The sequence below is a fragment of the Episyrphus balteatus genome, chromosome 3 (assembly GCF_945859705.1).
Source record: "Episyrphus balteatus chromosome 3, idEpiBalt1.1, whole genome shotgun sequence".
In the NCBI taxonomy this organism is placed as follows: Eukaryota; Metazoa; Arthropoda; class Insecta; order Diptera; family Syrphidae; genus Episyrphus; species Episyrphus balteatus.
This window is the reverse complement of record NC_079136.1, coordinates 70125441-70132935: the sequence shown is the minus strand read 5'-3', so window position 1 is coordinate 70132935 and position 7495 is coordinate 70125441.

Here is a 7495-nt window from a genome sequence, read left to right as displayed (position 1 = left end):
TTAAATAAGTATATAATGCGTTTATTTGTTTGAAAATAAATTAAAAAAACTAATTTCAGAAAATAATTTCTAAAATTTTGAATTAAAAACAAAAAAAAAAAATGATTGAGTGATTGTGTTGACTTTTAAATATCCATGTATTAGTGCTTCTTGAGTGGATTCTGAATTTGAATCGAGAAAAGAATTTCTCTTCTGAGAAGCTTTCTAGCTGTCATTTTCGTGCGAATAAAACACTTCCAGAAGGCTTCTGAACGCTTCCGGACCATTCCGGACGGCCAATCGAAAACACCATTTATGAAATTGATTGAAAATGTCAAATTTTAAATCTTCCCTAATCTTGTTCAGTTAAAAGCTTAAACTTTACAGTTACTTTAACCATAGTAGCATGCATTTTATTTTACAAGACCAATTCTAAGGAGATTGTTTACACTTGATTTAGTGTGGTATCTTATTAAAATGCATGATTGTTGTTGTTTTTTCCCTTAATTCCCTTATTTATTTTTGAAGTTATACTTCTTTTGTGAGGGTGGGAGTAAAAATTTTCTTTTTGACAAGAACTGTCAAAGGGATTAACGGTGCTCCCAGCGCCACAGGTTGACTTTTGACAGTTCTTTTTTTATGTATTGTCGGCAAGGTAGTAACTACAAGGCTACACTTAAATGATTATCCTTTAAATAGAACTTGATTCTTTTATCGGTCGTTTTTTTTTAAAGGCTTGGCCACACCGAAGGGTATGCGGTAGCGGTACGGGTAGCGGCAACGATATTTGTATTAAAAAAATTCCACACCCGAACGTTGATGTGTCAGTTTGGAATTTTTTCCATACAAGTACCCGTACCGTTACCCGTACCCAGAGTTGGGTAATCGAATCGTTAATTACATTACATGTAATTACAGGGTAATTGCATTGTAATCGAATTACTTTCCCATTACAATGGAAATGTAATTCGAAATGCAATTACAATTAAATTACCGTGTAATTTTATTGTAATTACATTATGAAATTACAAAAGTAATTGCATTGTAATTAAATATTTTGGAATTTGAAAGTAATTATATTGTAATTGAAAGTCTGAAATTAATTTCTAAATTAAATTAAACAAAATCATTCAATAAATTAATTAATATTAGCTGTGTTTTATTATTCCCGTGGTCCAGATCAGATCATTTTATTTGTTAGCTTTACAATAACAAAGCAAGATCCTGCTTTTTTTGTAAGGGAAATGAAAACAACATGATTTGATCTGGATCACGAGAATAATAAAACACAGCTATTATCATATTACACGAAAAGTTACAATAAAATTACTGGTAATTTATTATTCCTTAAAGCAATAATAAAAACAAACTTTTCAAAGGTTGTGCCCGGTAACTTATTTCATCGCGGCTCATTTATTATGCCCGCAAATGAAAAGAGCCCTTTAATGGGAGCGACGATTGAAGAATTTTGTTGTACTTCAGGAACAATGGCTTTGCAACTTGCTACATGCCACTTGCTACATGAAACTTGCCACATGCTACTTGTCACATGAAACTTGCCACATGCAACTTGCCACATGCAACTTGCCGCATGAAACTTGCCACATGCTACTTGCAACAAGCAACTTGCCACATGAAACTTGCCACATGCAGCCTGCAACATGCAACTTGCCACATGAAACTTGCCACATGCAACTTGCAACATGGAACTTGCCACATCTCGGAATTTTGAAAAAAATGAAATTTTTGATGCCCAAAGGTAGCGGGGACTCTAACCTACATTTGGGAAAACTCCCATCCCTGTAGGTCGACGCGTTCTCAAACCGGGAGAACTTAAAAGTAAAAAAAAAATAAGCCCGATTCTGAAAAAATAGGCATTATGTGGGGGTTTAACATGGAAGATGATTTTTTAAAAATCTGACAATGTGCAAAGCGTAGGCCCATGACACAAGCTTTCATTTGGCATCACTCCCAAAAATTGCTCTCAAGCGCTTTAGCTTGCAGGAGCGTTCAAAGATTCGGGGATTTTTCGAAAAAAAATTTTACCCCAATCCAAAAACCGGTTTATACCACTATCGGGTAGCTGAGAATATAACCTTTCATATGGCACCACCCCCATGTCTCTAGGTCAAAGCGTTCAGCTCCCAGAAGCTTTTTCGCGCCCCCAACTTCCAACGGCTATATCTCGAAATTTTGAAAAAAAAATGAATACAAAATTATTGATGCCCAAAGGTAGCGGGGACTCTGACCTACATTTGGGTACAACTCCCATCCCTGTAGGTCCACCGTTTACATGTCTCATGTGGCATAGTTTTTCTTTGAAATGTTGAAGGTTTAGATTTTGGTTTTATTTTGTTTTTAAAATATAATTACTTTAAAATTACAATTTTAATTACAATGTAATTATTTTGTAATTTCATCGTTTTAATTACAATAAAATTACACGGTAATTTAATTGTAATTGCATTTCGAATTACATTTCCATTGTAATGGGAAAGTAATTCGATTACAATGCAATTACTAGTGGAGTAATTGCATTGTAATTAATTAGTAATTAATTACAAATGTAATGATTACTCCTCAACTCTGCCCGTACCTCTACCGCGTACCCTCCGGTGTGGCCAAGACACCAATGTCCACAGCAAACATGTTTAGGAAAAAACACCATCGAGTATTATGTCAAAGTCAAAATAATAAAAATACAAATATAAAATTCATTAAAAACATCAGAAAAATTCACTTCTTTTTCAATTTTTAAAGAATTTTGGGAGCGATTAAGTTTGTTTAATGAAGAAACCCTTCAAGCAAGAAGGGAGTTCTGTTTGATTTCTCCATTTGGACACGCCGTTTTACTCACACATATACAACTTTTTGTGTATGAACACAAAATCGAAGGAGAAACGTGTGGTGAAAAGTGCGAAAAGGAAAATTGACAAAAGAAAGACCAAGACAACAGAATAACAAAGCGTCATTTTATTTTTGTTGTGCAAGGACTGTCGTGTCGTGTCACTTTATTTTATTTAATTATTATTTAATTATTATAAATAAAATGGAAAAGTTTTAATCCAAAAAAAGGTATGCATCGCTTAGTGTGCTTCTGCAGCAGTTTTATAAATTAGTAATTTTGTGTATTTCCGGAAATCATCTTCACCTGCAGCCTGACGCCACCCCTACTAACACAACAGCTTCTTTAAATTGAAATCTCGCAGGTTCTACTTTTTAAACAGCTTGTATTGATCTTGCTTCAAAATTTAATTGCTTATAGAAGTTCGAACTTCTTTAACAATTTCAATAAATTGTTTAAATACTGTTAAAGAAACTTAACCGAAAAGAACTTGTTTTTCGGGTAAGTTTGTTTAATAAATTTATAGAAGTCTTACAGAAATTACCAAGTTGGTTTTCATATTGAATAAACTAGCTTAGATAATTTTTGGTTTTGACATTGAATAATTTAGCTCGGACATTTTTTTGTTTTGACATTTCTGCTATTTCAACTTTTCAACTGATTACGTTTTTGATTTCATTAATGAATATACTAGGATGGCCTAGTGGGTAGAGTGGTGGACTACCACCAAGAAGATACGAAGTTCGATTCCTCTTTTATTGTTTTTGTAGTTGTTTGTAGTTTTTTTTTCGATAAGAGATATAATAAAGAGCTAAACAAGCTCTTTCCAAGCTATCTGTAAAATCTCAAAGTTTCGGTAGAGCTTCGGTAAAGCTTCGTTTAAGCTTCTTATGAGTACATTCCTATAGAGGGTCAAACGTTCTCCTTTTTCCATGCCCAACAACCCTCTAAAGTTAAAAAGAAGCTGAAATATAGCTTCTATAATACCTTTACCAAAGCTGAAATGTTAGTTGGGACCACTACCCACGAAAAACATTCAACAAATAAAATTATAAATTTGTAAAATCAACTCCTGCCGCTGGCCTGTACCATGCTGTATCTCAAGAAAATAAGTGTTAACATTCCGTAACATGGGGTTACTTTGCTCCGTTTTTTGCACTATTTTTAGAAAACCTCTTAAAAATGGTAGAGACATTTTTTTATCTATTTGTTTTTGAAGTTATACTTCTTAAGCGGCGTTGGGGTAAAAATTTACTTTTTGACAAGAACTGTCAAAGGGATTAACTAGTAGCGCCCTCTACCAAAAATTTTTTGTTTGTTTTCAACCCAGCGCCGACAAGGAAGTATAGCTTTAAATTGCGTTAGTAGATAATTATATTAAATAAATTAGATCGAAAAATTTATATGACTTTCCTGAAAATAATGGAGTTCGTCCAAACTGTATTCAAATACAATTAAATACAAAAATAAAAATTATATTCTATGTTCCACACGCGAAAATATTTATTTTGAAATAAAGTAAGCAGCAGCTATTTATTTTTTTTAAATTGACGTTTGTGTTGTCAGCACTGATCAGCTTTACAGGCCGCCTCCACAGGAGATAATTTTTGTCATGTTGACGTGTCTTAACAAGAAATGTCTTGTGGAGGCTCGCCATTTCTTGTTGTGATTAAGTTAGACAACCGTTTCTTCGATTTTGTCTGAACACGATTGTCTAACATCGAATTTGACAGATGTGTTTTTTTTCTTTTGGAACTGCAGTTTTTTCATTATTTTTTGTCCTCTCATGAAGAAGGTTGTCTCCGTAGTAGCGGACGACAAAATATATTTGTTTGTTTTGCGAATTTTTGCATGTCTTATGTTCAAATGAATTAGATTTCATGAAATGGTATTATACTTTTTGAATTTATTTAATAATTTTGAATTTATTTAACGGGTATTATAATTAATTTTTATAAAAATAGATTGTTTAGTTTTTAGAAGGCAAATATAAAACAAACCAAGCAATAGGTACATGTTTAAATTGAAAAAAATTAAAAAAAAAGAAAAAAAAAAGAATCATACAAAATTGGCCATATAAAATAAATTTTGTCCGCAAAAAATCATACATCATCCTCTGGCGAACGAAGCATATGAAAGAAATTGTCCAAACATAATTTGCCCAGCCAAAATTGTTATGTTGTAGATGTTAGACATTGAGTTAGAGAAAAATATCTCCTGTGGAGGCGGCCTGTTAAAGTTTTACTTCCTTACCGACATATTGTCGGCAAAGTGACTCAAAAATAGTTTTTGCATTTAAGGTGAGGCTGCATCTTAATGATTATCCTCTAAATGGATTTTGATTCTTTTATGGCTCGTTTTTTTAAGCCTAGTACGCAGCTAAAGCGAAACGAAAAATTTTTAAGTCTCCAATGTCCACAGTGAACATATTTAAGAAAAAACACAAACGAGTATTATATCAAAAAGTCAAAATAATAAAAATACAAATATAAAAAATTCATGAAAAACGTCAGAATATTTTGAGAGTAAAGAAAACAGACAAAATGTACTCCTTTTCAATTTGGAAAGATTTTTGGGAGTGACTAGGTTTGTTTAATGAAGAAAAAACGAGAACAGAATAGATAAGAACAGCACAAATACGTGGAAACTGTCAGAACAAAAAAGATTAGAAAAGTAGAGCTTTATGTTTTATAGCGTTGACTGTTTCTTATCCAGTTTTGAAACATATGCTCTATCTGCACTTAAATCTAAATCTAGATTTAGGGTGATTTAAACTAAATCCCGCGATTTACCATGTGGTAGCGGTACGGGTAATTTTATGAAAAATATTCCACACCTAAACGTTGTCTTTCTAATTTGGAATTTTGTCTTAAAATGTAGCTAAGAATATTAGGGTTATACCTTAACTACAATGACCAAAAGTGAAAAAGTGGGAATTTTACAAAAGTAAAATTTTTTATTTCTCTCTAGCACTATTTGTTTTTGTAAGAAACTACACAAATTGTATTTTAAGCCTAAAAATAAGCTTTCTGCATCATTATTTTTAATATTGTGGTGTCGTAAAATGAGTTTGAAAATTTTCACTTTTTGACTTTTTGCAAAAAGTGGCCGTTGTAGTTATACCTTTATTCATGCAACCTGAAAAACTTAAGGTACCACATCGCAAAATGGAAAAATTTACCAAACACATTTCATGAACGCCCCTTCCCAACTAACATTTCAGCTTCGGTTAAGGTATTACAAAAGCTACATTTCAGCTTCTTTTAAACTTTAGTAAGGTTGTTGGGCATTGAAAAAGGATAATGTTATACAAGTTTGACCCTCTTTAAGGATTTTAAAGTGTCCGAGCTAGATTACTTAATATCAAAACCAAAAATCAAATACTAAACTTGCTAATTTGTGTAAGGCTTCTATAAATTCATTGAACAGGCTTATAAGAAAAAAAAGCTTTCTTCGTTTAAGTTATTTAATAGTATTTAAACAACTTATTAGAAATTGTTTTACAAGGCCGAACTTCTATAAGCAGTTAAATTCTGAAGTAAGATTAATACAAGCTGTATAAAAAGTAGAACCTGCGAGATTTCAATTTACAGAAGCTGTTATGCTAGTTGGGCTTATACTCATGCCTATCACAGAAGACGCAGTGACTCACTCCCCTCTACTCTACCCAATCCGCAACCGAATCAAATTTCAATCTGTGAACTCCCCGGGATAAACTGTATTATCAATCCACGAAAACACACTAAACTGCTTACTGACATATGTCATTGTTGACACTTACATAGCCAAATGTCATTCTATCACTTCCGCATTGGCGGCTTCGGTAATACGAAATCTTGTGAAAGTGACTCTCACTCCCGCCACAGTGCATCTGAGTCTTCGGTAATAGGCATGCCTATGTTTCCACCTACCCTTAAGCCTTAACTACAATGACATAAAAGCGTCAACTACATTGGCCACTTTCTGCAAAAGAACAAAAGTGAAAATATTTTTTTTCTCACTGGTGCAATTTGTTTGTAAAAAAGAGTCCAGAAATTGTATATTAGACCAAAAAATAAGCTTTTTGCATCATTTGTTCTAATTTTCCAGTCCCAAAATGCGTTTAAAAATTTTCACTTTTGTACTTTTTCACATTTTGAGCCAATGTAGTTAAGGCTAAAGCCTTCAGCCTAGTACGCAGCTGAAGCGAAACGAAATGTTCTCTACAAAGTTTCGTTAACGAAATTAAATTTGTTTTGTTTTTGCTTTAAAACTTATTTTCTGATGTTTTTTCTTTAATTTTTTTATTTTTACTTTGCTATACTGTATATGTTCGCTGTTGACTTTGGAGACTTAAAAATGTTTGGTTTTGCTTCAGCTGCGTACTAGGCTTAAAACAACGAGCCATAAAAGATTCAAAATCTATTTAAAGGAAAGGTGCAGCCTCGCCTTAAATGCATTACTTGAGTCACCTTGTAGTTATGTTAAACCTTGCCGACAATACGTCGGTAAGGAAGTACAACTTTAAAGCTGATCAGTGCTGACAACACAAACGTCAATTTAAAAAAAATAAATGTGGCTGCTGCTAACTTTATTTCAAAATATTTATTTTCGCGTGTGATGTGTGAAAATTTTGTGTCGAATTCCTTTAAATTTTTATAATCGCCTCAAAAAAATTACACGAACGTCAAG